Genomic DNA, 25204 nt, shown 5'->3' with positions numbered 1-25204 from the left:
TCTATGGTTAATATCTGTGGTTATGTGGAATGTTCAAATTGTTCATCACAACAATTGGTTTATAAATATTTATCCCCCTAGAAATCACTCTGTACTACTATTTTGTAATTATGCAAAGAGTAAGAAGAATTCACAGTTTAATGGAAACTACAACTGTTCTGATATAATGAGAAATAACTTGGTGTAATTGCAAGGGCTTTAGATAGGAACTAAGACCCGAGTTCAAATTTTGCCTTAGGCACTTATTACCTTTGTCATCTTAGACAAATTACATATCCTTTCTTGGATTCAAGTGTCCTCATCTTAAAAAGAAGGCAATTGTACTACTGTCTAAGGTTCTTTCCAACTCTACTTAAAAGTTCACATTTAAGCTTTGCAAAGCTTTTTACAAATATCTCATTTGATTCTCACAATTCTGGGGTCAAGCGTCACTTAATTCTATTTTATAGATGACGATAATAAGGCAAATAGATTAAGGGTCACATAGTGTCTGAGGCCAAATTTGAACTGAGTCCTGATTCATTCACTGGACCACCTATGAGATCCTATGATCTCATAAATGGAAATTTGGCAAAATCCAAAAGCTTAATAGGAATCTGAATCTTCTCTGAACTGCACAAACACTATAAATGCACAAACACAAATTCTATGATTAGAAAGGAAGAGGTATAAATCAACACAGCTATAGCTGAGCTGAGTTGGTTCTGGGAACTCTATTCCTGAACAGCTGTTTAGGATAAGCCACTGACTGGAGCCAAAAGGCAGTAATAGCCTTATAAGGTTAAAAGAGCACCCAGGTTTTGAGGGGCAGGCAGTGCTAAATTATTTCAGTAATGTTTTATGAGCTATTTGGAGCCTTTAGCTTATGACTGAAGGATCATTGTTTTCCAAGAATTGAGCCACCAAAGATATATCCCATATCAGATAATTATTCTTGTTTGCTGATTTAAAACTTCAGTTCTTTTCCATGTAATGGTTTGCTGATACACATTATTTTCTTTATTCCTCATTTACCATTTGGTCTTCTTCCTGCTCAGAAATGTATTTCACAACATATACCAACAAGGTTCCTGAATATTTCTCAGCTATAGGAAAGGAAAAGAGGAAGACATTCAGGAAAGTGCCTTCATGAAGTGGCAACTATGTGCAGGCACTGCATTGCGAATTCAAATATAAAGCAGAAAGAAATAGTCCCTGCCCCCAAGACACTTACATTCTAAAAGGGAAAGTCAAGACACAAAAGTTAACTGAAAAGAAGAGGTGGGCAAATAAAGTTACCTGGCCCAGGCATGCTCCTCCAAAAAATGAAGGATCCAGGAAGAATTCACCCTTAGTAGAAAGGTGGTGAGCCTTGTGGAGAAATATTCCATGATGAATGTATAGGGAAGGGGAGTGGAAGATAGCTGGATGGTCATGAAAAAAAAAAAATGTCTACATTAGCCAACAATAGAGAGGAGCAGGTTTTTGAAGTCTAGAAGAAGCCAGGAACAGAAAAGGGAGGACAAAAGTGCCCCTAAAGCCATGCAGGGAATAGTGGTAACAAAAAACAACATATCTTTTACCCTAATTGATTTGAAGCATGGACTACAGAATAATAAATTTTTCACGATGATAGCCTGGGGTTCAGCTATTATTGTTGTCCTCCTTTGTGGCTGAAATCCCCCAATTTCTCAAAAATGAATTTATAATTCACATTCTGATTTATAATTAGTAGGTTCCTTCTAAAAACTAATTCAAACTTCCCTTTTCTCTGTAAATTGTTAGGTAAAAACATAATTTCCTTCTACTTCTTACCTTTTTTCTTTTCTCCTTCACTGAGTCATTTTTCATCATTAACTCTCAATGTTGCCACTTGTTGCTCCTTCAGTTTCTGCCATTTTTGCAAGTCATGACATTCATTAGATCAAGGCCTTCCACAAAATGGTTCTACCCTCCCTTTCCAGTTTATCTCTTGTTATTTCCCTTTAAATATTTTTCTCCCGCAAAACTAGAGTACCTACAATTCCTCTCTTTTTTTGAACCTCTTTTTATTGTTTTTATACTGTTGTCCTCACTCTTGCTCCCATCTGTCTGTTGTAATCCTTCCCTTCCTTTAAGATCCCTAAAGTAATGGTTTCTCCATGAAGATTATTTTAAAGCTCCTATCTTACAGTAAGCTGTTCCCTTTCCAATTTATCATAACAATTTGTTTAGACCTCTCTTTTTGAACTTTTACATTGTGCATTGTTTTCCATAGAGAGCAGATCTTGAAGTCAAGAATTGGATTTAATTTCCACTGTCTCTGAGACAGACAGACAGACAATAGATAGAGTGAGTGAGTGAGTTTCCAGGAGTTCCCTATCCTATACTAATTAAATCATAGTTACTACCACCAGCACTATAAGAATTTAGCAAGCTCCTGGAAAAAAGAATCTTGTGCCTAACCAACTGGCTAGTTGAGTACATGGAGGAGGTACTTAATACATGTTTATTAAATCAATTGGTGAAGTTTAAGGATGCCTCTTCAATTTATATCCAACAGCAAGTTTGAACATAAAACAGTTATGTCATGTTAGGTGCAGGCCTTTCCACACTGAGCAAACTATTAATAAAATTTTAAAAAACTAATAATAAAAACTATTAATAAAAAAATGAGTAAAGAGTTCTTTCAAAGCCATCATCACAGCAGCATGCTTTGCAAGATATATAGTAGAGGTAAAAGTTGAAGCTATGGCCCAAATTAAGGATGTGCTCTATGAAACTAAAACAGTAGTAAATTACTCTTATTTTTGAATTCTAGAGAGTTCACAACTATCAAGCAAACAAGATAGTGGAAATTATTCACAATCAGCACAACAATCACTGGTGTTTCCCTCATAATGCATAATCTCTACTTGGGACAACCGAAGGAGGAATGAGAAAAAAAAAAAAACTAAAAAGGCAAAGGAAGGAAAGAAAGAACAAAAAAAGGGGGGAGGGGGAAAAAAGAGGGAGGAAGCAAAGAAGGAAAATACATGATGTTTCCAAAAAACCCTCCAATTTATCAGCCCAGAAAAGTACTTTTAAAAGTTTGAGTTTTGACAAGACCAGATATGTAATTATTAACAACTGGTCATATTTTGGTCATAGGAAGTGATATAAATAACAATCAAAGTTTGCTTATGAAAAATTCCCACTACAAAAAAGCTGGTAAAGATTATTTGGTCAAACACAAAGTATATTCAGATCAAATGCTGCCCTCTTGAGTAACAGGGAAATATTGCAGCTTGCCAAATATAAATCTCTGAAAAGTTGTAGGGAATTTTGACAATTTGAATTGTTAATTAATCCATATATTCTTATTTTCTGAAAGAACAAATTAAGAAGCAACTTCACGCTTTTGCATTAAGTATTTATTTCAATTAATGGAAACTAGAAAAAATAGGAAAATAACATCATGGAGAAAATTATGAGAAAAATTATGAAGAATTCTATAGAAATTTTTAAAATCAATTTGTGATTTTTATTGATTGGCCACAACTTTACATTCCTAGATATCACTATACTGTATACACTCAGCATTAGAGATAGCAGATGCCAATATTAAACAAAGCAAACCCCCCAAAAAAAATCAATTCTCATTATCTAGCCCAGTTTAAAATCTTGTGTATGCAGAAACATAAATATAGTTTGAAATCTTTAGTAGCAATAAAGTTACAATCATCCATCAATTTAGCTTAATTTATTAACTCCAAATATTTGAAATATGATGTTCCCTATCACATTTTTTTAATTTCCTATTTAAACCAGCAATTTACTTTTTGTTTTTTTGTTTTTTTTTTTCTGTACATTTTCTTTTAAAATAAGAACTCTTTCTTCTCTAAGAACTGGCTCATATTTTTATCCAGATCAAAAACAAAAAGAGTAGGGATAAGAAGAAGTTACATTTTTAAAGCTTTACACTTTTATAAAGGCAAAATTCATTCTCACAATAATTCACAAGCTGAGCTACTGGTATAAGATTTCTATTTACTAGGCAATTAAATTGGGGCTCATATGCAAATTCCTCTTTATCATCACAAGAATCAGCATTATGCAGAAATAAAGGATTGTTTGGGTTTGTTTTTTGTTTGTTTTTTTAAAAGCAGGCAATAATTTTTCAACCAAATGATTTTGATTTGGAAGTTTAAAATCAATATAAACTATGCTGTACATAAACTCCAGTTCATGTTAATTTCTTTTCAAAGTTATTCTTTTCCATTCTATCCCCTAGGTGTGATGTGGTTCTAGTGGTAGAGAATTGAGGTGTGAGAATTGATGAGAGAATCCCTTTTGGTCTCGGTGCAGGTCCAACGTGAAAGATTCATGAACCCGAAATCTGTTTGTAGCAAAAGGAAGTTTTATTGTTCTCTAAGAGGGCAAATTCTTAATGAAAAGATTTTCAAAAAGGGTGTGAACAGCAACCTATTTTATGAGCAAATCTTGGCTGGGGGGCTGAGGCAGTTTAAGTTGATTATCAGACCAAGATCTCCAACTGAATGAAATCATTTTGAAGGCTTTTTTTTTTTTCCAGAGTCTGGAATTTCCTGAAGAGGATCAGCAACCCCAAAAGATCAGTCGAGGCTGATCTCCAACTGAATGAAGCCACTTATCTTAGAAAAGGTTTGTCTGGAAAGTATAACTCTTTCCAGACTTCTTGGAATCTGAGACCCCGAATCTCCCTTCTTTTACAGATTAAAGGGTGTTGATTTATATTGTTTGCTATTCCGCTACTTGCGTGTAAAATTCATGTTTGTTACACCACATCTAGCCTGCACTGACTGAGGGGAGGGTCTTCCCTAATAGCCTCTGCGTTATTGCTATGTGCTTGTGTAATACCTCCCATGCTGATAGGTTTGTGCATAATAAAACCCTTCAGCCCAGAAACCCACTAGCAACCCCCATTTCCCTTTGGTGCTTTTCATCTCCCTTCCTGAGATGTCAGGTAGGGCGTGATCATTTCCTTTTTAGTGCTTTCACCGCCTTTTCTGAGAAGTCAGGGAGGCTGTGATCACCTCCTTTTCGGTGCTTTCACCTCCTTCTCTGAGAAGTTAGGAAGGCTGTGATCACCTCCTCTTGGGGGCTCTGACCTCCCTGAGGAGTCAGGGATGGCATGACCACCTGTGTTCTAAAATAAAAGAAAGCGGGAGATGTAATGGGCTGAGGTTTGAGCTGATGCACTGAGGTCCCAAGTACATGAGGCTAGATAGTAATTGGGCTATACTCTATTAATATACATGATTGGATAAAGAATGGTCCCTGCCTCCGTGCAAGTCCTGATGTGTTGTATAGGAAATGACGATTTTGGTGGGTGGAGGCAGAGAGAGAGACAGGAAGAGAAGCTGGGGGAGATTGGGCCTGGGTTCGAGACTCCGAGCTGCTGGTTGTGTGGCTGCTGGTCGAGCTAGCTTCTCGACTCAGCTGCACACATTGCTATCGCCGATTCTCTTCCACCTCCGATCCTTCTTCACTAAGAATAAAGACTGACGGTTTTCCACTAACCTGAATTCCTGACTTCTGCTGATTTAAAAATACACAATCTTCACAAAAGGGGACACAGTTTCAGAGTGATTCTGATGAGGGGAGCCCCCAAACTCTCTCTCTCTCTTTCTCTCTCTCTCTCTCTCTCTCTCTGTCTCTCTCTCTGTCTCTCTCTCATTCTGACTTTTTGGGGAAAGCTTGGAAAACTCTCAGAGAAGCTCTCCCCTGAGAGACCTGCCCCAAGGAATCAAATTAAAGTGGTTTCCTTTGTTATCTAGATGAACCTAGATGAGTCCAGGACCACTCCTACTTAACCCAGCTGGAGATCAAGATTTCTATCCAAATCTATTGAGTTGGAAATTAGTCCAGAGACAGGCATTCAATTGGAAGATTCTCTATTCTGATTCCAATTCAAACTGCTCCCAGCCCCAACCAAGAGCTACCCATATAACAAGATTCCTTCAACTCAATTCTTTGAAGAGGGCCAAAAGCAGGAATCATGCCAAGGAACCTCTCTCTCTCTCCTTGGCATAGCTGCGACCCTCTGCCCACTGAAAAGACATTCTCTTTTTAGCATTACTCCCTCTTTATCTCTCTCACCTATTTCCCTAACAGGACCCTACCCTTATTTACCCTCTCTGTCAGGATTTCTCTGCTAGATCTTTACTTCTCTGTTGGGACCCTGCCACTAAGGAAGTCAGCCTGCAAAAGCTGGCTTCTCAGTTCTAATAATAAACTACTTTTGCCAGTTTAAATTTTCAGGTTCATAAATTCATTTATGAAGGACTGTGCCAACCAGAAGGGGGTTTCCTACAACTCCCTGCCCTGCGCCAAACCTCATCATTTTTGGCTCCCTGACAGGGGAATTGAGGAGAGCCGAACCTCATCAATTCTTTTACAGATTAAAGAAGACACAGTTTCAGAGTTCATCCCCATTGCTTCCCTCCAACAGTCAAAAGGGACAGTTTCAGGGTTCACCCCCATCAGCTACAAAGGAGAAATAAAATTTCACTCAATAGGGCCATTAGAGAGAGAAAAAATGTTAATAAGAGATGATATTCTAGAAAGCAGGTATTTTTGCACACAACACAGAGAAAAAGTTTTAGAGCTGGTCAATCAGGGGTTGGTACAGGAAATAGGCTGTGCACACAGCAGCAAGGCTTTACTACCTAATGTTGGTTTATCACTTAGATCATTTATATGTAACCAGCCATCAGACCAATTTGAAAGACTCCTGTAGTATGATGACCACCAGTGTAACATTTCTCTAATGATAAACCACTGCAAAAAGTTGATAGTTTCTGTGGCCTTTAAAATGCTTATTTTTTTATACCTGAAGAAAACAGTTCTCTGCCAATTACCAAGTCCTTTTTTTTTTTTTTTTTTTGAATTCTACACTTAAGAAATAAAACAAATTTATCTGAACATGTTTGTGGGTAATAGGGAAGGTTTGAATCCAACAGGAAAGAGAGATCATGGTGGATAGTTTTTATTTTTCTTCAAAGAAAGAAGATCTATTGAGAGGATAAGTGAAAAGCAATTGGACCCTTGAGAAGTTCTGAGATAGCTACTTAGTGCATTGCATATAGTAGTTGTTTAGTAAATATTGAATTGAAAGAGTAGAATTGTTTGGAGGGTTTTCCCCCTTATGCAATAATGAAAATCCCACTGAGACTTTTTTTAATCTGAATCTGATTTTATTGATGTGATAGAGGGAATTTCCAGTGCAGAAACTCCTTCTGTTGATACAAATTATAACTTTTCAATCACATAGTATCTTAGAGGGTTGCCACAGAGACCTTAAGATATTAAATAGCTTGCCTATGATCACACGGTTGGAATGTTAGAGGGAGAACTTGAACCCAGGTCTTCCTGAGCCAGTCTGCCTCTTCATTCAAATCTAAATTTGTAATGATCCCAAATGGCATGGTTCTATAACCTCCTCCAGTGCTTTTTAGCAGCATGGGAGCCAACAGAGAAGAATGGATGATGGAGGGTGTGATTCAGGGTTGAAAAATGACAAAGAATGAAAATCAATAGGACAGTAGGGTTAGGGAGTGGTAAATAGTATATGTAGTTGTTCTGATGAATTGTAGAGTGAAGATCTTAAAGGAAAGTGAGATAGAAACAGGGTGATAGCCTGGTTAAACAAAGAAGAATAGAGAGATTGATGTTCATGGTAAAGATGAATAGGTTTAGGAGGAGTAAGTCAGAGAGTAAAACAAAAGAACAGGAGATTTTGATTAGACAGAACAATTTCAAAGTTCAAAATAATGGATCTTTTGTGTTGTGGTTTTAGAGCAGGATAAGGTAATGGGAAGAAGTAATTGGAGAACAAACCTAGAGCAAAGAATGGGCCTCCAAAACCTTTTTTTCTGAGCCATAATTCATAGGTCAACAGGAGTTGGAGCTGGATTCCAAGGGCTCCCTTGAAACCAGGGAGAGAAAGCAGAGCTTCCACAAAACAGGTGTTCTTCCTAATAGTTATTACAGCAAATTGATGGTCCTAATCTTCCTCAGTAATATTATGAGACTGTCCTCACTACTTCATGAATCTGTCAGTCTGCTTATGCCCATGCTTAACAGCCCCTAAAATACTGTGCTTTGTGATTTTCTATATCTGCTATTTATGATTCTCTTGATATTTGGATATCATATTTTTGGTTTAATTCTGGTCTCCTATGAAAGCTTGAAATCCTTTTGCTTCCTTGAATAACCATTTTTCTCTCTTTATATATTAAGCTTAATTTCATTGGATATATGATTCACAGTTGTAGTCCTAGCTCCTTTGACTTCCAGAATTTAGTTTCATGACTTCTTTTCTTAAAATGTAGCAGCTTCTAATTACTGTGTAATCCTGATTGTGGCTCTCCCATATTTGAATTGTTTCTTTCTGGTCATTTACAGTATTTACTTTATTGACTGTATAATTCTGAAATTTGGTTATAATGTTTCTTGCAGTTTTTATTTTTGGATCTCTTTCCTGAGGTGATTGGTAGATTCTTTCATTGTCTCTGATTCAAGGATATCAAGATAGTTTTCCTGAATAGTTTTCTGAAAGACGCTATCCAGGTCCTCTTTCCAAAGGCTTTCAAATAATCCAGTGATTCTGATATTATCTTTCCTGGATCTATTTTCCCGGTCAGTTGTTTCTCTCACGAGATATTTTACATTGTCTTCTATTTTTTTCATTATTTTGAATCTATTTGATTGATTCTTTATGTCTCAGAGAGCCATTAGCTTCCACTTGCTCAGTTCTAACTTCTAAGGAGTTTTCCTCAATTAGGTTTTGTACTTTCTTTTCTATTGGCCAATTGTACTTTTTAAAGGATTGTTTTTTCAGTTGGTTTTTTATATATTCTTTTTCATTTGGCCAATTCTACTTTTTAACTAGTTGCTTTCTTTTTCCAAATTGTTGACTTTTTTTTTCACAATTCTTTTGCATCACTCTCATCTCTCTTCCCAATTCTTCTTCTACTTCAATCCTAAAAGAGAAGTTCAAAATTCCTTTTTGAGTTCTTCCATGAGGTTTTTTGCTCTTGAGACCACTTCCCATTTTATTTTGGGGTTTTGCCCACAGGTATTTTGAAACTGTTCTCCTCTTCTGAGTTTGTCTTCATCTTCCTTGTTACCATAATAACTTTTGATAGTCAGATTCTTTTTTGTTGTTTTTTTTCCTCATTATTTTTGGCCTTTTTCTTTTCTTTTAAATTTGAGCACTGCTTCCAGGGTGTAAAGAAGCTTATATCAGGGACTTGTAGGCACTGGTCATTTATCTGGTGTTGGTGCTAGTTGGCACTGCTGGAGGTTGTAGTGCTCTGGCATCTTTACCTGATGCTGAGCCAGGATTTTACTGGTGGTGTCTGGCAAACTTTGAGGCTAATGGGGTGTTTCTGCATTTTCTCTGAGCTACACTAAAGCAAGTGTCAATCTGGCTTCTTGTGGCTGCCTGTTTCCCCAGCGCTACACTGAAACTTGTGGCAAGGCATATCTCTGGAAGCTGCTTGTTTGCTTAGGCACCCATAAGGTTGGCATCTGTTTGCCTAGGGCTCTACTGAAAACATCTGGATGTCTGGCTGCTGGAGGTTGCCTGTTTACCCCCAGGCTATTCTGAAGCATATGGTAGTTCTCAGACTTGGAATCTGCCATTCCCCAGCTATGCTGAGGCAAGTGGGAGTTCTGATGTTAGCCTTTGCCTGCTCTATTAAACTGGGGCTCAGGATCTACTGCTGGTTTTTTGTGGCTTGTTGTTGGCTTCCAAGGATGCTTCCAGTTCTGGACTGTGCTTCATTTTTACCTGCATGAGACAGAATTTTCTTGCCCATCCTCTGAGTTTCTTGGGCTCAAAGATTGTTCATCCCATTTTTTTTTGCTAGTTCTGTGGTTTCAGGATTTGTTTTATAGTGCTATTTTATGGTAGTTTAAAGATGATATCCTGCTCACTCCTCTATCTTGGCTCTTGGAAGTGAATATTTGATATTCTTTTAATTTATTTATTTATTTTTAATACTTGATATTCTTAATAAGGTTTTGACATCTACCAGTTTTTCATCATAAACCATTTAAGGTATAGAAGAAGAATAGGAAGGAGCTTTTCCAGGCTCTCTCTGACTAATCTCAATTTCTTGCTTAATTTTTGTGGTATATCTTTGGACAGACCCTCTTGCCACCAGACCTTCCCATATATCTTAGGCTGTGTAATTTCTCAAACTGGATATCCAATTACAAAGTTAAAAAATGGCATTTTTAAAATTATGCTGGTAAACTACAAATCTTTTATTATTAAAGATTTTTAATTTTTTCAAAACATATGCATAGAAAATTTCCAAATTCACTCTTGCAAAATCTTGTGTTCCAAAATGTTTTCCCTCCCTTCACCTTACCTCTTACCCTAGATGGCAAGTAATCCAATATTTGTTAAACATGTACAATTCTTCTATACATACTTCTACAATTACCATGCTGCATAAAAAAATCAAACAAAAAATGAAAAAGAAAACAAAATGCCAGCAAATAACAAAAAGAGTGAAAATATTATGTTATAATCCACATTCAGTCCCCACAGTCCTCTCTCTGGATGCATATGGCTCTCTTCATCACAAGACCATTGAAACTGGCTGGAATCATCTCATTGGAGTTTTTAAAATCTTTTTTTTAAAAGCTTTTTATTTTCAGAACATATGCATGGATAATTTTTCAACATTGACCCTTGCAAAACTTTGTGTTCCAATTTTCCTCCCCCAGATGGCAAGTAATCCAATCTGTGTTAAACATGGTAAAATATATGTTAAATCCAATATGTGTATACATATTTCAACAATTACCATGCTGCACAAGAAAAATCAGATCAAAAAGAAAAAAATGAGAAAGAAAACAAAATGCAAGCAAACAACAAAAAAAGTGAAAATGTTATGTAGTGATCCACATTCAGTTCCCATAGTCCTTTCTCTAGATGTAGATGGCTCTCTTTGTCACAAGATCATTGGAACTGGACTGAATCATCTCATTGTTGAAAAGACCCAAGTCCATCAGAATTGATTATTGTATAATCTTCTTGTTATCATGTATAATGATCTTCTGGTTCTGCTCATTTCACTTAGCATCAGTTCACGTAAGTCTCTCCAGGCCTCTCTGACATCATCCAGATATTTTTTATAGAACAATCATATTCTATCACATTCATATGCCATAATTTATTCAACCATTCTCTTACTAATGGACATCCACACACCTTCCAAGTTTCTTACCACTACAAAAAGGGCTGCCACAAACATTTTTGCACATGTGGGTCCCTTTCCTTCTACTTAAGATCTTTTAAGATTTAAGATGTAAGCCCAGTAGAAACACTGCTGGATCAAAGGGTATGCACAGTCTGATTGCCTTTTGGGCATAGTTCCAAATTGCTCTCCAGAATGGTTGAATCAGCTCACAACTCCATCAACAATGTATTTCCCACATCCCCACCAACATTTGTCATTATCTTGTCTTGAGTCCTCTTAGTCAATCTGAGAGGTATGTAGTAGTACCTCAGAATTTTCTTAATTTGCATTTCTCTGGTTAATAATGATTTAGAGCACCTTCTTATATGACTAGAAATGATTTTAATTTCTTTATCTGAAAATTATCTGTTCATATCCTTTGACCATTTATCAGTTAAAGAATGGCTTGAACTCATAAATTTAAGTCAATTATCTATATATTTTAGAAATGACACCTTTATCAGAACCTTTGAATGTAAAAATATTTTCCCACTTTTTTTTCTTCCCTTCTAATTTTGTATGCAATAGTTTTGTTTGTGTAAAAACTCTTAACCTTAATATATTCAAAATTATTCATTTTGCATTCCATAATGTACTCCAATTCTTCTTTGGATTGAAATTCCTTCCTTCTCCACAGATCCGAGAGGTAAATTATCCTTTATTCTTCTAATTTGCTATAATATTACTCTTTATGTCTAAATCATTAACCCATTTTGACTTTATCTTAGTATGTGATGTTAGGTGTGCATTAATGCCTAAGTTCTGCCATACTCATTTTCAATTTTCCCAGCAATTTTTGTCAACAGTGAGTTCTTATCTCAGATACTGGGGTCTTTCGGTTTATCAAACACTAGATTACTATAGTCGTTGATTATTTTATCCTGTGAACCTAATCTCTTCAGCTGAAGAAATAAGTTTGTTTCTTAGCCAGTACAAATGGTTTTGATTACTGCTGCTTTATAATATGGTTTTAGGTCTGGCACAACTAGGCCACCTTCATTTACATTTTTAAAAATTAATTCCCTTGAAATTCTTGACCTTTTGTTCTTTCAGGTGAAATTTGTTATTATTTTTTCTAGATCTATAAAATAATTTTTGGGAGTTTGATTGGTATGGCACTGAATAAGTAGATTAATTTAGGTAGTTTTTTCATTTTTATTATATTCACTTGGCCTACCCATGAGCACCTGATATTTTTGCAATTGATTAAATATGACTTTATTTGTATGGAAAGTGTTTTGTGGTTTTGTTCATATAGTTCCTGACTTTGCCTTGGCAGATAGATTCCCAAATATTTTATATTATCAACAGTTATTTTAAATGGAATTTCTCTTTGTATCTCTTGCTGTTGGATTTTGTTGGTGATACATAAAAATGCTGATGATTTATGTGGATTTATTTTGTATCCTACAACTTTGCTAAAGTTGTGAATTGGTTTTAGTAGTTTTTTAATTGATTCTCTGGGGTTCTCTAAATATACCATCATATTATCTGCAAAGAGTGATAATTTGGTTTCTTCATTACCTACCTAATTCCTTTAATCTCTTTTTCTTCTCTTATTGCCAAAGCTAATTTCTAATACAATATTGAATAATAATAGTGATAGTAGGCAACCTTATTTCACCCGTGATCTTTTTGGTAATAGTTCTAGTTTGTCCCCATTACATATGATGCTTGCTGATGGTTTTAAATAGATGCTATTGGTCGTTTTAAGAAAATCTCCATTTATTCCTATACTCTCTAGTGTTTTTGATAGGAATGAGGGTTGGATTTTATCAAATGATTTGGGATAATCATAAGATTTTTTGTTAGTTTGGTTATTGATATAGTCAATTATGCTAATAGTTATACTGAAATTGAACCAGCCCTGCCTTCCTGGTATAAATCTTACTTGGTCATGGTGTATTATCCTGGGGATGACTTGCTGTAATCTCTCTGATTATATTTTATTTAAGGTTTGCGCATCAATATTCATTAGGACAATTGGTTTATAATTTTCTTTCTCTGTTTTTTCCTAATTTGGTTTAGGTATCAGCACCATATCTGTGTCATAAGAGGAACTTGTAGAATTCCTTCTTTCTCTATTTTTTTTCAAATTATTTGCATAGTATTATAATTAATTGTTCTTCAAATGTTTGGAAGAATTCACATCTGGCCCTGGAGATTTTTCTGAGGGAGTTGATTAATAGCTTGTTCTATTTCTTTTTCTAAAATAAGACTATTTAAGTAATTTATTTTTTCTTCTGTTAATCTGGGAAATCTATATTTTTGTAAGTATTCCTCCATTTCACTTAGATTATCATATTTATTGACATATAATTGGCAAAATAATTCCTAATGATTGGTCTAATTTCCTCTTCATTTGGTGGAAAGCTCTCCCTTTTCATTTTTGATACTAACAATTTGATTTTCTTCTTTCCTTTTTCTAATCAAACTAATGAAAGGTTTATCTATTTTGTTGCTTTTTCATAAAACCAAATCTTAGTTTTGTTTATTAATTCAATAGTTTTCTTACTTTCAATTTTATTAATCTCCCCTTTTATTTTCAAAATTTCAAATCTGGTATTTGATTGGGGGTTTTTAATTTGTTCTTTTTCTAGCTTTTTTAGTTGCAAGTCCAATTCATTGATCTTCTCTGAATCATCTCATTGTTAAAAAGAGCCACATCCATCAGAATTGATCATCGTATAATCTTGCTGTTGCTGTGCACAATGATCTCTTGGTTCTACTCACTTTACTTAGAATCAGTTCACATAAGTCTGTCCAGGCCTTCTTGAAATCATCCTGTTGATCATTTTTTTATAGAACAATAATATTCCATAACATTCATATACTATAACAATCAGCCATTCTCCAATTGATGGGCATCCACTCAGTTTCTAGTTTTTTGTCACTACAAAAAGGGTGGCCACAAACATATTTGCACATGGGGTCCTTTCCTTTCTTTATGACCTCTTTGAGATACAGGCCCAAAGGATCAAAGGGTATGCACAGTTTGAAAGCCCTTTGGGCATAATTCCAAATTGCTTTCAGAATGGTTGGATTACTTCACAACTCTAACAACAATGTATTAGTGTCCCAGTTTTCCCATATCCTCTCCAATATTGGTCATTATCTTTTCCTGCCATCTTAGCCAATTTGGGAGAAGTGTAGTGGAATCTCAAAGTTGTCTTAATTTGCGTTTCTCTGATCAATAGTGATTTAGAGCATCTTTTCATATGACTAGAAATGATTTCAATTTCTTCAACTGAAAATTATCTATTCATATCCTTTGACCATTTATCAATTGAAAAATGGCTTGAATTCTTATAAATTTGAGCCACTTCTCTATATATTTTAGAATTGACCCCTTTAACAGAACCTTTGAATGTAAAAATGTTTTCCCATTTTATTGCTTCCCTTCTAATCTTGTCTGCCTTGGTTTTGTTTGTACAAAAACTTTAAAACTTAATATATTCAAAATTATCCATTTTACATTCCATAATGTAATCCAGTTCTTCTTTGACCACAAATTTCTTCCTTATCCTCAGATATGAGAGGTAAATAATATCCTTTGTTCTTCTAATTTGCTTATAATATCACTCTTCATATCTAAATAATGAACCTATTTTGACCTTACCTTAGTATAGGATGTTAGGTGTGGACCAATGCCTAATTTCTGTCACACTAATTTCTAATTTTCCTAGCCATTTTCATCAATAATAAATTCTTATCTCAGAAGCTGGGGTCTTTGGGTTTATCAAACACTTGATTACTATAGTCATTGATTATTGTGTGCTTGTGAACCTAACCTATTCCACTGATCATTTATTCTATTTCTTAGCCAGTACCAAATGATTTTGATAAGCACTACTTTATAATATAGTTTTAGGTCTGATACAGCTAGGCTACCTTCATTTGGATTTTTTCATTAATTCCCTTGAAATTCCTGACCTTTTGTAAACTACAAATCTTAAGTGTCCTCCAAAGATGTGGATAATTGGAGTGTGCCTAGTGATCAATATTTCATTCCAAGAGCTTACTTGCTCTCACTTATACTCATTACCTTCTCTTTGTCTCTGTTCATCCTCAGGTACAGACTGTGCCCATTGAAAAGGGAATTTTTTCATAATTTCATAAGAGAAGTTTCTTTAAGTTCAAAATATCTTCATGTAGTCTGTTTAAAATAAATCCATATTCTTCAGAATCTTCAAGTCATCCCTTTTCAGAGGCTTGACTTGATAATTGTCAGTAGTCTGTCTACCTATATCTATCTCTATCAATATGTCTATTTCTAGATAGATAGAAGCATAGATATATTGATACATAGATGGATGAGTGGATACATACATACATACATAGAGCAGTTTAAAAGGCAGATACCTCTCACTATCTTGCCTCCAAGAACTTGTTTGACTTTTGGAAGTATTGACATCTTGGTGAACTCATTCATTAGTAGAACCAAACTGTTTATCATGGGTGTCAATGTATATGGTTGCTGCATTTTGGAATACATTAGAATTAGATAATACATGGAAGTGGGGCAAGCAGCCAATGTTTGCAGAGTAGCACTTATGTAGCACCAGTTTCCTTTATTGATCAGCCCCAGAGTTGCAAAGATATTGGCTTATGTATTACCATTACTTATTTTAGTAATTATGAAATCTTTATATCTACAGAATCCTCTGAAACTAAAACAAACCATTTTCTGATTCAGTCTGTTTTTCAGGGACCAGAGAAGATGTGGTAGGAGGAAAATATTTAGTTTCAAACATAATCCAGGAGTGTGAAAGCAAAGGGTTTGGAATTATGAAAAAGGTTATCCTGAGATTGAGCAGATTGAAAAACAGAAACTGATCCTCTTACTAGGGTCTGGACTTCAGCAGTAGGTGAAGTATTGTTGTGCTTAGCTGGAACTGAGTCAGTACTTTCTACAGTATGCAATTCCACCCATTGGAGCTAAGCTCTCAACTGAGAATGCATGGTTTTATACATTAACAATTACAAGATTTTCAGTAGTTCCAGTATAAGGCTATACAACAGCTACCCCAGCCTCTGAAGAGACAGTTACTGTTTAAAACTAGAAACATGGCATACTTCAGGGTGCCCTGCAGTCCTAACATTGTCTAGTGCTCTAGGAAAAGAATCCTCACGGTATCACTAGTTTACAGAATTTTTAGAGCTATTACTAGTATAGCTTGATGGTATATTTCTCATAAATTTTGTATCCTCTGTGTGTATATTGTACTGATGAATTTGTGTGACCATTTACAAGGGCTTCTGTAGAGATATAATTACTGCCATCTTTCAAATACCTCTGTTCTTTCCCCTCCCCCTTCATTTTACATTCCATTTATTCCAGATTGTTAGAAAGGCTGTCTTTAGCTTTGGCATTAGAACCAATAACCAAAGCAAACACAGAGCTTGGGAACTGGCAGTTGATGGAGTTCTGGTTGATTTTATTTTGTATATCATCATGGTTCTTTCTGGAAGTTGTGCAACCAGGAATAAATTCTGGGTTCTAAGGATTCAGTGTACCTGAAATACTGTAGTCAGGGTTCAGTAAAGATTCATCTTGCTCAGTAACTTTAATAATAGCAAACTCAATTCATTGATACTCTTCCCCATCATATAGCTCCTCTAGGATTTCAATATCAGACAAAATTGCTTCATTATATGATGAAAGCTCAACAGAAAAACAAGGAGGCATATAAAACTGATTGAACTCATCAGGAATAAAATTTCCAAAAACATATTTAGTATATTCTAGAGAATTTTTAATTATTTTAATTTTAAATTTTAAAATTCCTTTTTTAATGAAATCATTACAATTAAAAAATACCTTAGTCTTCAGGAAAAAAAGGATTCTCTTTCAGAAAATACATGAAAACAGTCAATATCATCTTAGCAGCTCACAGTATTTTTGAAAGTGAATTCTTTATCTTTCTTCACCAGATTTTCTTCCTCTTCCTGATATTTTTATTTCCGTTAATGGCAGGATCATCTTCCCAATCAGTAACACTAAAAAACCGTTGAAGAATCTGTGGCTCCTCTTTATTCCCCCTATTGTATTCAGTCCTCTATATTCTACCTTCAAAGATATTCCATATGTATCAAGTGGCACATTGGATAGTGCATCCACCTTGGAGTCATGAGGAGCTGAGTTCAATTTTGATTTTAGATACTTACTGACAAAATAACCCTAGACAAGTCATTTAACCCTGTTTGCCTCAGTTCCTCATTTGTAAAAATGATCTGGGGAAGGAAATGGCAAACCATTCTAGTATTTTTGCCAAGAAAACCTCAAATAGAGTCAGAGACACTCAGATGCAACTGAAATAACTAAACAGCAATAACTCAAACAAACAAAAAGAAATAAATATGTGCTATACTCTGCACTAGATGCTGGGGATACAAAAATTAAATAATTTCCTGCTTTCAAGGAAGATCTATTTAGGAGAAATAATATATACAAAGTAGTAGATATAAAGTGTATTCAAAGTAAATACAAAGTAATTTCAGCATGAAAAAGGCCTAATAGAGAAGAAAAAAGGTCTACAGAGTAGTAGATATACGATATATTCAAAGTAAATACAAAGTAATTTCAGAGAGAAAGGGGGGAGGGGCATTTGATCTGAATTCTGAGGTAAGCTAAGGCTTCCAAGAAGCAGAAATAATGAAGTAGAGCATTCTAAGCATGAAGAACAGACAGTACAATAGATGCACTTCTTAATTTAGAAGGCATAATTGAGTTTTTTTTCTAATTTCTCTACTTTCATTCCCTGAAAAAGCTTCATTCCCTGAAAAAGTTATTTTTAGCTGGATATGCTGGTAAACAAAGTGTGAAAACACTATACATATATATATATATATATATATATATATAGAGAGAGAGAGAGAGAGAGAGAGAGAGAGAGAGAGAGAGAAATAATATATATATAGAGAGAGACTGACTATGCTGGAAGTGTAATTTTGAGACACTAAGAGATCAATTCTTAAAATTTCTGAAAGAATAGGTGTGTCAAAAATATCCAAAATATGTTCAAAATATCTAATACTTTATTATTAAAAAAACAAAAAGCCAGCCCAGAGAAGTTCAATGATTATTCACTTGTATTTCTACTTTCCTTTTTTATTATGATGATGTTTCACATCTATTGAGGGCATCTTTTAATAGAGTATTAGAAAGGAACAAATAAGCTTTAATAAGCCATACTCCACAGTAAACCAAACTTTGGTTATTGGTTATGTCCAACTCTTTGTGACTCCATTTGGTTTTGGTAGGTTGGTTTTTTTTTTTTTTTTTTTAATACTGGAGTAGAAATAAAAATAAAAATACTGGAGTGGTTTACCATTTCCTTCTCCAGATGATTTTACAAATGAGAAACTGAGGCAAATAGTTAAATGACTTGTTCAGGGTCACACAGTATATTTCTGAGGCTGGATTTGAACTCACAAAGGTAAATTTTCTGATTCCAGGCCTAGCATTCTAATTGACTATGCCACCTAGTGCCCAAATGTGTCTTTACCAAAACAATTGAATAAAGAGACTATAAAATCTCACTCCCCTTTTTGTTTGTTAACTGTAAAATAGCATTTGATCCAGTAGAGCAAAGGTGTCAAATGAATTGCCTTTGGATCTCCTAAATGAAAACTGAATCAAATTAAAATGAAATTGGAATATATTTTTCAAAATAAATAAATATAGATATAATATTACAGTTTAAAACTAAGTCAATGTGTGGTCTGTAGGGATTCTGATATATAGATCAGTGGCTCTCATTTCATTTGTTTGCTGTCACAAACAGGATAGCATAATGGTACATTAAAGTCTCTCCTCCAACAAGATATCTCCTATGTAACTGACAAAATTATACAAAATTCCTTGAAAGATTCAATAGCAGAGATAACTTTGTTAAACAATTTCCTAATCATTAATAATAACCTAGGCATAAAATAGGGGCATAAGCTTTGCCACTATTATGATAGAGATCTAATAAAGATTCTCAAATGAGAAATAGTCCCCACAAATGACAAGGTTTCTGTTTATAAATGACTTCATTTTTTGTGGGAAAACTGGCACATTGATACATTGTTGGTGAAATGTGAACAGATCCAACCATTCTGGAGAGAAATTTGGAACTATGCTGAAAAAGCTATCAAACAGTGCATACCTTTTGATCCAGCAGTGTTTCTACTGGGCTTATATCCCAGAGACATCTTAAAGGAAAGAAAGGGGCCCACATCTGCAAAAATGTTTGTAGCAGCCCTTTTTATAGTGGCAAGAAACTGGAAAATGAATAGATGCCCATCAATTAGAGAATGGCTGAACAAATTATGGTATATGAATGTTATGGAATATTATTGTTCTATAAGAAATGACCAACAGGATGATTTCAGAGAGGCCTGGAGAGACTTACATGAACTGATGTTAAGTGAAATGAGCAGAACCAGATCATAATACACAGCAACAACAAAACTATACAATGATCATCTCTGACGGATATGGTGAGATGATTCAAACCAGTTCCAATTGTTCAGTGATGAAGAAAGCCATATACACCCAGGGAGAGGCCTTGAGTGTGGGTACAACATAGCGTTTTCACACTTTCTGTTGATGTTTGCTTGCATTTTATTTTCCTTCTCAGGTTTTTTTTTCTTTCTAGATCCAATTTTTCTTGTGCAGCAAGATAACTGTATAAATATGATTACAGATATTTGATTTAACATATATTTTAACATATTTAACATGTATTGGACTACCTGCCATCTAGGGAGGGAGTGGAGGGAAGGAGGGAAAAATTTGGAACAGAAAGTTTTGCAACAGTCAATGTTGAAAAATTACCCATGCATGTTTTGTAAATAAAAAGCGTTAATAAAAAAGATATCATTTTAATTACATTGAGCTCTAAAACATTGTAGAGCTTCCTTAAGTAAGCTTCATAACTACTCTAAAGAATTTGACCCAACATTCATATGAGAAAAACCAAGTGGATAAAGAATGCCTATTGTCTAGGTTATGATATACATTTGTACTACATATAAATGATAGAAATTGCAATTAGCAATTTAATTGAGCCCAGAATTCAATAGGAAAAGAAATGGAAAATTTCTCTTTGTGACCTCAAGCTTCTCTTAGAACAAAGAGCCATCATTTTCATATCAACATTCTTCTGATTTTATTTTATAACTATGAGTCACAAAAAACTGCCATTTCAATTAATCAAAACTAAGGTTTTCCCAAAGAGAAATGAAGAGATATAATAGGTATTAGAAAACCACAATACATTACCAGAGAAGGAGGAGGAGGAAAAGGAGGAAAAAGAAAAAGGAGAAGAAAAGGACGAGGGGGAAAAAGAGGAGGAGAATTAAAAAGGAAAATGTTATATAGAATATCATCAAAAAGATTTATAAGCAAAGGGTGGTCATATAAAAGAGTGAGGGATAAATAATGCACAAACTGTGGTAATCCCATGATATTAGAAGAAAATGAGAAAATGGCAAGTACACTTGATAGACACTTGTGGCAAACATAGGGGGGAAAAAGTATCAAAATCCCATAGGAGATGGATAGACATGGGCATTCTGCATCACTGAAGAAAATACCAATATGGATGATATCAAAAGTACATTTGAATTTTGACCTGACCTTGGTTACCATATTCTCTGATAGGAAAAGACAGTAAATGTTTATGGACTGCTAACTCCTGAAATGTTTTGGCCCCTTTTGGTGGCCATTGCTTTTGTTGCTTAGATTCTTAAACTTTTTAAAATATAAATATTTTATTAAGAGCCATCAAATCAAATATTCAAACATAAATAGAACATAAAAGATGATTGTATGCCCAACCATATAGTTTATTTTAAAATGTATATTAAAATTTAAAAAATAGTAACAAAATATTCCTGTCTCCTTTTGAATTTCTTTGTATCCTTTAATGTTTTATGATAATACTTATGCTACTTACCTCACAGAGTTAGTATGAGGAAAGTGCTTTGTAAACCTTAATATACTATATCAATTTGTCATTATTTGAAGGTCTCTAAAATTGAGATATAGAGACATATTTGCATTTTACTATATGTCCTTTTCATGTCAACATTTTAAAGAGAGGTTAGAAACCTGCTGAAAGGATTTTCTAACTCAGTTTCTAATTATCTGGATAATCTCACCTCTTCTAGGTTCAATAATAAAGTGATGAATGTTGTAAATTCCTAAAACTGGGGTTTGAATAAGGTAGAATAAAAATGTGAACACTGACAAATGGAATGTACTTTCTTACATAAAACATTGTGTTTCTCTGTAAAAATATACTTGCTTTTGCCCTTAGGGAACAGTGCAGATCTTTCACTAAAGCTGATGAAGAAACAATTTGAGATGCCCAGCAGCAGCAAGACAGAGTTCTCTGGTTATTGTGTTCCTTCGTCATTGTAGGCAAACAATGATCATCTCTGCTCATTTATCAAGTAAGTGGGTAAAAGAGTGCCCTGCATCACCAAGGCAACATGCCATCCAAACAAAGAGTGAAGTTTATAATCTTGGGTCAAGACTGATTTACGCATGCTGGAAGCATGCCTGAGGTGGAAAACACTTTCTGGTGGTGATTTTACAGAATTCTTTTAAAATAAACAGTCCTGAGTCCCACATTATCTTCACTCAGTATGAAAAATCCTTGTGGCTATATCTTGTCAAAAGAAAGAAAAGCTTTTTATAAATGCTCTCAGCTGTTCATGAGAAAAGAGAAAAAAGCTAAACAAAGCAAACATTTGGATTTTTTTGCTTTTGAAAAAATAGTATAGTGTAACTCTTTTATAAAAGATGATGTTGTAAAGAAAATAATTTGTTTTGAATACTTCAATGGATCTATGATAGACTCTTATTAGGCATGCTATCCAGATACATAAAATACACAAATTTAGAGACAAGCTCCACTCCATATGTTCATGTGTACTATTTATGCCTGATTTGTGGTAGAGCCTTCCAAATTCATGTTGGTCTGACACAGTTGGACACATTGTACCTTGACCTCAACATAATTATGTCATTTTGGTCTTCAAGAATGAAGGGCAACAATTATATATCCTTGCACATTGCAGCTCTTCCCTGCCTTCTCATCCTAGGAAATTATTTTAATATTTCATTAGTATTAGTTTCTATAGTTAGGTACATATATATATCCCAAGGATGACAATATTAATGTCAAGAAGAAAGGCCAAAATATTTATAACAATTAATTAACAAGCGTTTATTAAACACTTACTAGGCTGTTACTAAATCCTGGATATACAAAAGGAAAAAAAAATATATATAGGCCCTACCCTTGAGGAACTCATATTCTAATGGAGAAGAAAACATGCAAATAAATATGTACCTATAAAATAAATAAAATGTAAATGGAAGGCAATCTCGGAGGAAAGATCTGAAGGAACTATAGTGGGAGATAACTTGCAATTGAAAGTGACTCTTGAAGGAAACCAAGGAATCCAAGAATTGGAAGTGAGCAACAAAAATTATAAAGTATGTAGAAGTGTAAGAAGACTGGGACAAAAATGTCCCAGATTATAAAGGGCTTTAAATACCAGTAGGTTTCATATTTAATTTTATAGATGGTAGGATCTCACCTTAAAGAGCTATTATAGTGATACTGACACTTAAGACACAAGGAAGAAGATTATGACTCCAAAACATCCATGAGCAAAGCTTAAAATAAAAAAAAAGTTAAGCAAAAATTCAAGTGGAATCTCTGTAAGAAATAAACCAAGAGGTTTTTTTAAAAAGTCAAATTGATTTTATAAATGAAATTAAAGTACAAAAAGAAACAATTTGACTTTTTACTTTGCTTTATTATTTTTTGTTATCTTATAGACCTAACAACTTCTATTTGGTGAATTCTCAATGTCAAGGATTCTGTTCCTTAGGTATAGTTTTGTGCAAAAATGTTAATTCTCTTTCCAATTCTTTCTTTTATTTGTTGTTGAGTCATTTTATTCATGTCCAATTGTTTGTGACCCCATTTAGAGTTTTCTTAGCAAAAATACTAGAATGATTTGCCAATTCCTTCTCCAACATTTTACAGATGACAAACTGAGGCAAATAGGGTTAAATGACCCTGAGTCACACAACTGGTAAAGGTGCTGAGGCTGAATTTGAATTCATGAGTATGAGCCTTCCTGATTCCAAATCCATTGCTCTATACATTGTGCCAGCTAACTGCTCTTATTTATATTATAAATAGTTCTTATTTATTTTCCAATTTTTTTATCTTAACCCTTCTTTCTAACTTCAGATTTTGTGTTATGGGTCAGACTCACCCAAATCTGACTACTTTGAGAAGACTGATTTCCCTGAGATCCTAAACCAATATGATATGCATAGAAGTGTGCTAAGCTTGGTCACAGGTCAGGCAACAAATTGAACTGAATGTTTCTGAGATAGGGAGCAAAAGCTTTTTTTTATTTTTTTAAGACTCATAATTTTTTCATAAGCTAAATTTATTTTATAAATGAAGTGAGTGCAAAAGGAAACAACTAAAAAAAAACAGCGTTGGGAGAAAAATTGGGGAAAATGACAGGTATGGAAGAAAGAGTTGGGGGAAAAAATTAACAACTTGGCACAAAACTTTAAGAAACACACTCCTTAAAAATTAAAATGGTCCAAATAAAAGTGAATAACTAATAAGAAATATTAAAAAGTAAAAAGTTCAAAAAAATTAAAAGAAAATGCAAGATGTTTTCTATTTTGGGAAAAAAAAAAACAAGAAGACAGATCAAGGAAGATAATTTATAAATCATTGGATAACTGAAAGTCATGACCAAAAAAAAAAAAAAAAAGAACCTAGACATCACATTTCAAGAAATCTGCCCGGATATCTTAGAACCAAAGTAAAAGTAGGAAGACTTTGTCAATCTGTCAGTCACTTCCTGAAAGAAAATCCAAAACAAAATTTCTCAGGAACATCATAACCAAAATCCATAGCATCCAGGTCAAAAGAAAAAAAAAATACTATAAGTCAACAAAGAAAAAACATAAGTACTAAGATATGAACTCAGATCTTGACTTCAGGCCATTTCTGAGAGTCATGGAATATCATAAACTCTAAAGAATTAAAGTTGGATTTATCCAAAGGCGATGAAAAGGCATGGTATTAATAGGTTGTCTCACATTGCCAGTGAGAAGTTGTTCTGAAGAAGAGATGGTATAAAGGATATCATCAAACATAAATGACCAAAAGACCTGGGTCAGTGAAGGAAGTATAACCAAAGGACAATCCAGGCACTATCTGAGCACCAATACAATAGCCAGGAATCTAGAATTTCCATAATATGTTGAATGAATTTCTAGGAGGTCTTGGACAAGTGTCAGTCAATGATTAATACAGTCCCTAGCACATAATAGGTTCTTAACATTGATTGATGGGGGGAAAAGACAAAGAATAGTTGTGATCTATATCACTGAAGGGAGCATTCATATCAATGAGATTATGACTACATCAAGTTTTCGAAGTATCATGAGTCATCATGGCCAATAATTTATTACCTAAACTAGTCACCAGTTTTCTTATGGCTCCATATATAGGCTGGTTCTTGGAAAGACATAATCGATCTCCAGAACCAGACACAAAACATTTCCACTTCAAGATCTAACCAAGTCTGTAACAGCTTTGCACGTTCAGGGTTAAAGCCACACCATGATGTGAATCAGAATAGGATTTTCATGAAGGAAGAAAAAAATATATCATATGTTGCTGGTTTTTTTTTTTAAATAGTATTGTTTTAAGAACCTGATTTGACCTATAGTTTATTTAAATTCAGGTTATAAATTGTCACAATATATTACCATGATGTTTTCACAAATTTATTTTCCTATTTATGTCCTGCTTATAGGATTGTCTTCCCTGTGAACACACTAATCAATGAAGGAAGGAAGGAACAAAGGCATTTATAAATGTTTTTAGGGACATGATGGAGACTGCCACTTTCTTTTGTGT

The 25204-nt window shown here is 34.3% G+C and overlaps 1 pseudogene; it reads right to left on the bottom strand.

Moving 5' to 3' along the window:
- Positions 1-6580: 6580 nt before the first annotated feature.
- On the bottom strand, positions 6581-21646 carry LOC100932097 (annotated as a pseudogene).
- Between the last annotated feature and the right edge of the window lie 3558 nt (positions 21647-25204).

This window comes from Sarcophilus harrisii, chromosome 3, assembly GCF_902635505.1.
Source record: "Sarcophilus harrisii chromosome 3, mSarHar1.11, whole genome shotgun sequence".
NCBI classification, from domain to species: domain Eukaryota; kingdom Metazoa; phylum Chordata; class Mammalia; order Dasyuromorphia; family Dasyuridae; genus Sarcophilus; species Sarcophilus harrisii.
This window is presented reverse-complemented; position numbering and strand designations above follow the sequence as displayed.